We start from the raw sequence: 10261 nt of genomic DNA on the forward strand, positions 1-10261 counted from the left end.
GACTGCTTTAAAAGCAGTTGCAGTGGTTCATGGCTTCCTCCGTGTGATGGGATCAAATCCTGCTCATCATATTCACAGGTTCAGCCTCACAGCTTCACAGTGCCGCCTAAGACAAGCAAGATTTGCCTTAAAAATTAATGTACAACTGCAGCTTATTGATCTTCAGAGTTTGATGTTGTACACTTGGCCATTGGGAAAAAAGGGCATTACAATCAAGCAATAGTTCAGGTGCTACTGCTGCACTCTTAGCAGGGAAGGAGCAGCCACACAATGGAATGAGAGCCCGAGTGAGAATGAAGCACTGGGCCTCTCTTATTCTGTTCTTGTGCTGCTCCTCTCTCTCTGCTGTTTGGAGAATATGCCAGAATAGATGCAGACACTGGGGTCTGTTTCAGGATCCTGGGATTTAGAGCACATTCCTGCAGGGACTGGAGAAGTGCAAGAGCTTGGTCAGTCACAGTCTCATACAACAGGCAGAAATGTAATTTTGCCACAGATTTCAATGGCAGTATCTTCAGACTGAAAATTACATTTGGGCTTAGGGGTTTGGCTGCAGGAGGACCTCTCTGCTGAAGTTATCATTAACAGTTTCCACTGGAGTGGAGATGTATTCAGAGGGAATGAAACAGAGGCCACCAAGGGATTTCTCAAAAGCCTCAGAGCTGTCAATAGATAAATTAGCTCTGGTCACTGGTGGGGATTGTACACTGGATTTGATGTGGTGTTCCCAAAGGCTCTGGACCTGAAAAGACATCTCTTTGCCCTTCCTGATACTCTTCTGTGGATTTATAAAGATTTAAATGAAAGCTGGGGAACCCCTGAAGGTTTTAGGTGTTGCTGCCTAAAAATAACATTCAATTCCCACTTTGCAAAAACGTTGCTATTCAGATTTGGGGTATGTATTTATGGAAGACACAATTGAAAACTAGACATGTTGTGTAAGACAGCATTGTTTCAGTTGGAAAGGGAAAAAATTGTTCTGGGTCTTGTCTCATCACAAAGGAGACTTAAAAATAGGAGTGTTTGTTTCAGTTCTTCCCTCTCTGCAACTGTTTTAGGAAAGGGAAGCTGTGGAGGAATCTCTGCAGCAAGAACAGTGTTTACAGACAAGCAGAGAGGACTTGAGAAAACTAAAACTGGATCAACATTGTTCAAAGCAACCATAGGGAATAAGAAATGTGCTTTACATACAACAAATAGGAAAGAAATCCACTGGTGAATGATGAGAAAGTTAGGAGGCAGAAGAGTAAGGAAGAAGTAAGAGTCAGTGAAATTAGCTGTGGCTAAAAAATAAGTAGAGAAGCCTGGGGGAAGGTTATAAACATCTATCATAGTCAAGGTCAGAACCAAAATTCTCATGCCTGTTCAGTTTAGCAGTCTAAGTTCAAAGTTTCTCTGTGCCAGACTGGGATCCACAATTGAGAACTGGATGTCCAAGGAGAAGGCAGTGCCACATCAGGGTGAGTCTGAAATCGGAGGTTGCCAAGCGAGCCCAGGCAGCCAGAAACTGAGCTGTCCAAGTGACAGTAGGTCAGGGAGGGCTGCAAATTAAATAGGCCAATTACAGAAATTCTGTGTCAGAAATAGAGGGGTTTTGGACCTACAGAAGTGTTAGAGTTGGGCTGCTGTGGAGAAAGGGAGTTTCTGTCTCCTTTGAGGGCATTTGTTTAGAGCTTTCATACCTGCCTGTGTCCTGGTTTGGGCATCACAGCCTTCTTTGAGTCTTAATCTGGTTTTGCATCACAAGGTACTGAGAAAGTACTGATAAACTTTCTGGCAATATTTTTGTTTTTAAGATGCTGAAAATGCATTTTAAAAGGTGTGCAGTTGACTGGTCCCCAAGATAACACTTCAAAGTCAGCAAGGGCAGAGGTAGCATCTGTATTTTGAGAAGTGCTTCTTAACACTGTGATAACTTTGACTGACTGTGAGGGAAGTGAGGAAAGATACAAACTGAGGATGTCTGGAGAAAACACAGCACAGGAGTGTGTGGGTAGCATTCTGGAGCACTGTGTCTCTGTGGAGCTCCTCTGAGCTTCCACGGGAGCAGCTGTGAGAGCTTCACAGGGAGCCCAACCCCTCTGTTCCCCCACTAGGCAGAGCAAACCAGCACTCTTTGAGAAGGAAGACAGCAAAGAGCTTCCTGACGTGTGAACACCTCCCCACACAGGGAGCCAAACTGGTGGAAAGCACTGGAAAGAAGCCATAAGTGGTGGCTGCATTTCACGATGGATTAGATCATGTCTGTGCCTGCAGTGTGCCACTGCTGTTCCTGCACAGCCCCTCGGTGTCCCCCTGTGTGACCAGGGTGGTGGGCAAGGGGACAGGCTGCTGACACATCCCCTGCTGCTCAGCACTGACAGGTGCCATCACAGGCAGCTCTGCAATGTCTGGTGTGAAAAATGTGCAGCAGTGGAAAAGAAAGATGAGAGGGAAAGAAACAGAGAGAGCTGTCCTCCAGAATTACATCTTCAAGGTCTTCCTGGGCCAGATTCTGCTCTCAGGTATAGAAGTGTAAATGCAAACAATCAACACAAACTTGGGTCCTTGAGCAAATGGAGAGCTGCTGGGGGGCTCCTCTGGGAGACTCCTCTGGGAGACAGGGTGCTCCATGACTCTGGAAAACAGACTCAGGGTGGAGCCTCCGTGGTGGTGGTGGTGGTAATAGGGAGGAAGGTCAGGAATTTTAGCCCTAGAAGCAGCCAGAAGTTACAGGACTTGAATGAGAAACCAGAGGGAAAGGCACAGCCTGCACAGACACTATGGGCAAAGAAGGATTTCTTTGGAAACCTTTCCCCACAACCAGTTTTTTCTCACAGCAGACTGGAGTTTTCTCTGATTTATCAGTGTTCTGAGAAAACTGAGCCCTAGTTTGGTGTGGCTGCTGAGAGGAAAGGGGAGCTGTTCTGCTTTGGGTTCTGGACAGTTTGTGCTTCTGTTGCATGCACTTTACACAGTGATCTGGAGCAGAATTTGGCCCAGGGAAAGGCTGGAAGAGAAAAATATGAGAGAAATAGTAAGAAGCAGGTTTTCCTCTTCAGAAGTCTCCTGTTAGCTTTTCTGTGTCAGGTCAGTCTCCTGCAGTCTTCCTTCCACTCCAGCACAACCCCGTTATCAGCAGGGCTACTGTGCATTTGCCCCTTCACAAATGAGAACAGAATTTAACCTTCTATTTGCATCTGATTTTTGTGTGCTAGCTCTCCTTAACACATAGAATAACCCTAGGGAAATTAAATTGGATCCAGACCAGCTTCCTTCCTGCTTACATCTCTCCTCCAGGAGCGAGCCTGCGCTGCAAGATGCCAGCACATTTGCTCAGTCAGGAAGGTGGCTCTGCTGAATCTCAGGATAAGAAAAACTGGCGTCATCACTTCATACAGAGCTTATTCTGTGGGGAGGCAGATGGCTGTGGAGCCACAAAACATCCAGATGAGCAAATTCAAGTGAATTTTTTTACTGCTGTCCTCATGCCATGTAAAAACCAACACTGCCTCTGCCTCCCACTGGGGTGTGAGGACAAAATCTGGCTCTTCAAAGGGTGACCACTTCAGAGGGTTGCTTCCAAAGGAGAAATCCATCTGCTCAGCGACGTGTCTTGGTTTGAGCAGATGAACTTGGTACCAGCCTGGACCTTCTGGGGAGGTCATACAGTGTAGAGTCTCACAGTGGAGCTCCATTCTGCTAGAGGCCCCAGATCACTTCCTTCCTGGCCTGCTCCAGGTGGAAAGAAATGCTGTTAGCAGCAATGAAGGCTTTTTGGCAGTCCCACAGGAGGAGGTGCTCTCCCTGCCCATGGCTGCAGGCTGGGTAGCAGAGGAGCAGTGGCACAATCTGGCTATGACCAAACTGTGCAGCACTTGGTTCCCAGTCCTCTTCAGCCCCTGTGGGTCTAAAACATGAATGTAACATTTTGATGGATTTTCCTCTATCTCTAGTACTCCAAGTGGAATATCTGAGTAGTGGTTTCACAGCATCACCCTGGGAATCTGTTTCCTGCCCTGACAGATGCCCCAACAGCACACTTGGATGACAGGTTGGTGACAGAGGACTGTGTGGTATCCAGGCTTGGGCCAGGTATGCCACAGGAGCTTTTGGGTTGAGTCTGGGAATAAATGAGACCTGGACTTATCCTGGGGGCAGTTTTGAAGACAGTGATGGCATAACCAAAAACTGAGCCAGGCAGTAAGTTAATAAGTGGAGTGAGAAATTGGTGCTGGGCTTAGGTTCAAGTTTGCAGGGTGGGTGTTTCTAACATGTCGTGTGATGTCTTCTGCCCTGGGAAGAGCAGTGCCTTTCTCTGGTGTGAAGCAAAGCAAACAGGAGCTCCACTTCCACTTGCACTGGATGAGGTTGATGCCATAACACTGATGAAATGACGGCTGTTTCCACACACAGAAGTGTAGGCTGAATAAGAGCCCAAATCAAGCAGTTTTCTAAATGACACTGACTGTTCTCATGTATTTTTTAATAGAAAAAATTCAAGAGGGCTGAGAAACTACAAGAATAAGACCACTTCTTCTTGTTTCAGCTTGATGAAATTTATTTGAATTAAAAGAAAAGGGAAAATAAAAAGAAAAAGGGAAGAAAATCTGATTGAGGGAAGACGAAAGAATTTGCACATCCTTGTTGTAATGCAATAGTTGTCCTATGCATGTGTCATAGGGAAGACAGCTTGAGGAACAGTAGGAAAATGATGCATGATGTCAAAAGAGATAATCTCACTGTGTATATATTTTCTGCAGTGTTATATGAAGATCTTAGCAGTAAAGTCTCTCCCTGTGGACTCTGAATGTCTGATAAGAGCCTGTCTCTGTGCACAGCTGACCTCTGGGGGCTGCTGTCACATATCAGCTGCTTAGCTGGCTGCAGTGGCTCAGAGGTGCTGCATCAGCATGCTCAGAGCTGACTTGTCAGACTGTGAGATGCCACCTCTGCCCCCACATGTCACCCTTTTGGTATCTGCAGACTTAAAATTCTCCTGAGATAGAGTCAGTATCCTGCATGGGGCCTGGTGCAGATTCACACTCAGACACGACATGCCAGTGAGCCAAAGCAAGAGTGGGGAGCAGCACTGCAGAAGCATGTGCTGAACCAACAAATTAAATGCATTTGCTGCTGACATGCAATACAAAGTAAGCTAAAATCTGATACCCCCAAATGCCTGTCTAACTGTCTATCACAGGCTCTTACAGTGCCAAGTGAATGATGCCAAATAAATGACATAGGAAGAGGTCCACATATGAATACATTGCCAGCTGAAGTTTCTGCTGCTGATCTGACTGAAATGACAGGGAACCAAACAGAAGATGAAAACATAAAGATGTCTATAAAGTTATAGTGTTGGCTTCTTATAAGAAGCCTGGTTTTCAGAAAGAGTGGTGTGTTTGAGTAGGCAAGAGATTTGAGATGAAATGGGAATTTGTGGAGTGATAACGTGGAAGAACATGGCTTTGCTTAGGCCACCCCAGCTTGTGATGTGCCCCCAAGCTGGGCAGAGAAGCACAGTTGTGTGTGTTTGCACATGTTGCACATATTTCTTCCTGTATGCACTTCACTGCACACAAGTTCACTCAAATTAAGCAAAGCCTCTTACCCAGGCAGCCCCACTCTTGCATTCCCTGTGAGGTGAAATGGTCCTGCTCCACCATGACAGGCAGGGGAGAAAGAGTGGGGGTGTTCCCATGTCCCTCTACTAGCAGGGCAAAACAAAACCCCTTTATTCTTTGGAAAAACCTTTATTCTTGGGAAGCTGATCTGCTCTCACAGCTTCAGGTTATAATCCCTTTTGGTGACATCACAGGTACTGCTGAGGCCGCCAAGGTGATGTCACAATGAGAAGCTTATGACTGTAAATGGGGAGTAAGTCACAAGAACAGATGACCTCAAATTCAACTAATATCCTGTTATTATATAAGTGCTCCCAGTGCTTATATAAATGTGCCAGTAACAAAAAATAAGAAAGAAAAAAGGCCCAATGACCGATCAGGATATGTGAAGATGTGTGTAAAGTTGACACTTCTCACAGACCCACAGATCCTTTATTAGTGTGTCTTGCCTCTAAAAATCTTCTTTCTATCAGCTCAGTTTTAAAATCAACCTCAGGATATTTCCTTGTTTAAAGAGAAAAGCACAAAAGTTCTCCATATTTTGACATGTCCTATAATCACATACATTCTAAGGAATAGCAAAGCATCTCAACCAAATATAATCTACATTTTAGTGTCACGAATGTGTTAAGTAATTTGAACATATAAGAACATGGAAATGTGTCTTTCCCGTGAAGCCCTCTGAGGTCCTTGGGAAGAACCATAGAATGGGGGTATATCTGAAACTACCTAATTATTACCTGCTGTATTCTTATGATAAATAGGAACTAATAAAATTGAAAACTATGTACATTGTATCATAGAAAAACTTTATTGCAGCTATAAAAAAGATGATTTATATGCTGAGCTAAATTCTTTGAAGTTGGAAATAATGTTCAAAATCTCTAAGGCACTTTTTTGTAGATGTCTCCACTGTTCTGCTGGTTTATTATTTTCCATGGTCAAGTATTTATTACATTTTATCCTGGAAAAATTTTAATGGATTCTTTTGCTTTGATAGGATAAGAAGCCCATTTAAATGCCTCTAGGGGTAAATTATTTCACATCAACACTTTCAAACACAAAGTCTGGATCTTCAGTAAGTTTTTACATTACGCAAGTAGACATTTAAGGTACTTAATACTTTCTAACCTCTAGTGCCCTTTTTACACAGAGACAGGCAGTCAGCAGGGATTAATCTGATCCTAATTAACCACAAACTCTTCTGATATTTGGTCAGTGCACAGTAGCGTGCTGCCAGGTACACAGAGGTAAACTGATCTGGATTATCTGCCAGTGTATGTGCTTCACGGAGGGAGGTCTGTGCTCCGTGTCCTGGGGGAGCCACGGGCAGATACAGCTCCAGTGCAGCGCGGAGGCTGCTGTGCAAAGCTGCAGCTGCAAGCAAAGGGGAAAGCACTCGTGAGAAGGCCTCTCCTTAACGCCTTTCTATCAAGATTTCGTTCTCAGAGATGGCATTTGTTGGTGTGGCACCCTCCCAGACCAGATCCCTGCCTCCGCCCTCTCCCGATGCAGGCGTACCAAGCAGAGCAGAAGTTCCAAAGTTTGTTAGAGAAGTGCTCTCATTGAGTCACAAGGTGCATAAAGAGCTCCCTCGCTTTCTAAACTCCTCCTCAGAGAGGGATCTAGGTGCAGATGGATCCAGTCTTTGCCCCAAACTTCATGTTTAAAGGATTATACAGGTGTAATTGAATCTTTGTGCCAATTTGGACCACAAGATTAAGAAAGGAAAACCAAATCTATTTATGTGAATAAAATAAATTATTTATTTTATTGATGGTGATAATTATAATGATTAGACTAAAAGACCTTGACCAGAATGATTTACTACACAGTACAGTTATAGTTACTAGTGCAGTGCACTATTTATTGAAGCAATATTGAAACAGCAATATTGAAGCTAGCAAAACAATTAAATAGAGATTGATGTTACTCACCCATACCAACAACTGTGGGCAAATCTATTCTGCTCAGCCTTGGGGGAGTCCCCAGCACAAGGGAGGAGTCGCCACACACACTCCTAGAAGGGGTATATTAGATGTGCCTGCCATTAAAAAGTGGGATTTCAGTCCCATGGGAACAGTTGCCGTCTCTGAGTCGCTGGTGTTGGGAGGTGATGGTGCTTCACTCTGCCGGGGTTGATCCATCTCTGCTGAGGCAACAGAGGAAACTGGGAACATGAGGTGGCAGGGAAACCTTACTGCAGAGCCAAAAGAATTCCTACCCAGTGTTAATGCTGGGTGCTAACAGCTCTGGCTCTTGATCTCCCTAAGAGTGGCATGGCCAGCCCAGCACTTGAATAGGGATCCAAGATACTGAAATTAAATTTTTTTTGGGCAGGACAGAATAGGACTTGCTGTCTGCAGGCTCTTCACAGATGCTCAGCTCTGTGGGACCATGGCTTTTGAAATGTTGCCTTATTTGTGATGGTCACCCAGGCCTTATGCATTAGATCAAGGCAGGCTGAGAGAATCTCCCTTACAGATCAGGGAAACAATTTTAAAATGGAATTTTTAATTCTGTATTGCTGCAAATGCTCATACAGATGTCAAGAACAAGGAAATAGCAGACCAAAAGTCAGAGGAGGAGAATGTCCCAGAAATGGGATCTTGAAAAGTTAACTTGCTGATCCTGACTTAGCTAACACAAGGCAAATTCACAAAGGAGCTACACGGAATTTCTTTAGTTAAAGATCAAGGCACCTGCAGTCCTCTGAGCATAGTGGGATTCAGTACTTAGGGTTTACCTTATTTCTGACTGCTCCAGGGAGTAGAGCCAAAGGCCAGCTCAGGCCATGGGAGTAGGCAAGCCGATACTCATGTGAGCAAGTGCTGGTGTCCAGGGCAGTTTGCTTTCCAAGCTCACTCTTCTCTTTTCCCCCTCAACTCTGAAGCATTCCTCTCCAAGGCATGATAGTTCTTGGAGATCAAGAGAGTTAAAACAATCCCCAGACAGGCAGTAATTTTGGAAGCTGACCTCCCTTGTATCAGTCTGCAGTCTGCCTGGTATCCAGCCACTAGCTCTTTCTGACACAGCTGGAAACAGGCAGGAAAAGAGAGCTGGCTCCAAGCTGAGCTCTCGGGGTTGTAATGCAGAGCCTGTTCCTACAGTAAATAAGCACTGCCTTCTCCTCCTTTAAACAGAAGTCTGCTGGAATAGGTATCTAATAAAATAAGATTATTTTGTTTATGTTTGTAGTAAGTGGGACTATATTAGAGCCATGCTTGGTGACACAAGGTTATTCTCAATTTTTCCTTGGGAAGACTGGGACACAGCATGGTTGGGGGTCTTGTGTGAAGTCACACAGAAGGCATGTGCCATTCACTACAGGATGGCTGCTGATCTTTCATTTAGAGCTGCTCCCTGTGCACTTTTGTCCAGAGATGCCTTTCACACTGGGATCCTCAGCACTGTTGTATTCCCAGCCCCTGAGGTTGTATGTTTGGAAACAGTAAATCTGTTTTCTGGAATAAAACAAAATTAAACTGTTAAATTATCATGTTTCATCTGACACACTACTGGTAACAGAGAAGAAAAAGTGTTGGAAACCTAACTGGTCTGGGGAAGGTTGCTTCTTCAAGGGCACGACAACACACTGATTCTACTTGAGATGTGGCACATATGACCTCTGCAAGGCTGTTTTAATTAAATGTAAAATATTCACTTCCCAATGCTCCCCCCCCCCATGCTTAATGTCTATTTCTTGCTGCTTGGTCTCATAACAACTCTATTAATTAGGAAAAAGTGTCAAAGGGCCAGCTGATGAATGAATGAATGGATGAATCCTGAATTAAGAAATTTTTTTTTTCAATGTTTCTTTTCTTTTAGAAATAAAACAGCTACAGCCTTCTGTAAGTGCTTTTGTCAAATATGGGGACATTAATGTTGCAGTTCCTTGGAAAGTAAGACTCTTTACTTGATCATTTCAAGTAGAGAAAAAATATTCATAGATTGTTTGAGGGAAAAAAGAAAGCGTTAGCTGTTGTCACAGTGTCAAAAGTAATTATTTTTGATTGATCCATTTGCCTTGATCTTTATGACCCTCAAGAATTTCAAATACTTCCCAGTCAATCATTTAAATTCCTCAGTTAAACCTCATACCTCATTAAATAAAGAATAAGGAGGGGGTCTTGATATGCTTTTCTTCTGGCCTGTCACTCCAGAGTCTGAAAATACAGATCATGGAATATTAAAGTATTCTCAGTTTTCTTTTCAAATGGCAAAAAAAAAGTTTCTCTGTACAGTTCATCACATTCTCTTCAGTGACACTTTCTTGCTGGATCCTCTTAGGACTAACTCCAAGTACCACCTTCAGTGGTGGAAAGAGACTCTGAGACACTAAATTTACTGGTGACTGTGCCAATGTCACCCATCAACAAAGGGCTGAAAGGCAAAGGGAAGAAAAGGAAGGGTATACTAGGAAGACACATTTCAAAAAATTTAAGATGTGTGTGAACATTTTTGGGTGTGTACTGACTTCTTAAGGATTGAGGTCTAATGGAAATATTGCAGAATGGGAAGAGGACTCAAAGCATCAGACTATGGGATAGTGTATGTTATATACAGTGCACAGATGCTGCAATTTTTCAATGTTCAAATTATGCAAACAGATTCATTTCATATGCATCATCTATTTCATCCCATCATACACCCCG

This window comes from Serinus canaria, chromosome 1, assembly GCF_022539315.1.
Source record: "Serinus canaria isolate serCan28SL12 chromosome 1, serCan2020, whole genome shotgun sequence".
Classification (NCBI taxonomy): Eukaryota; Metazoa; Chordata; class Aves; order Passeriformes; family Fringillidae; genus Serinus; species Serinus canaria.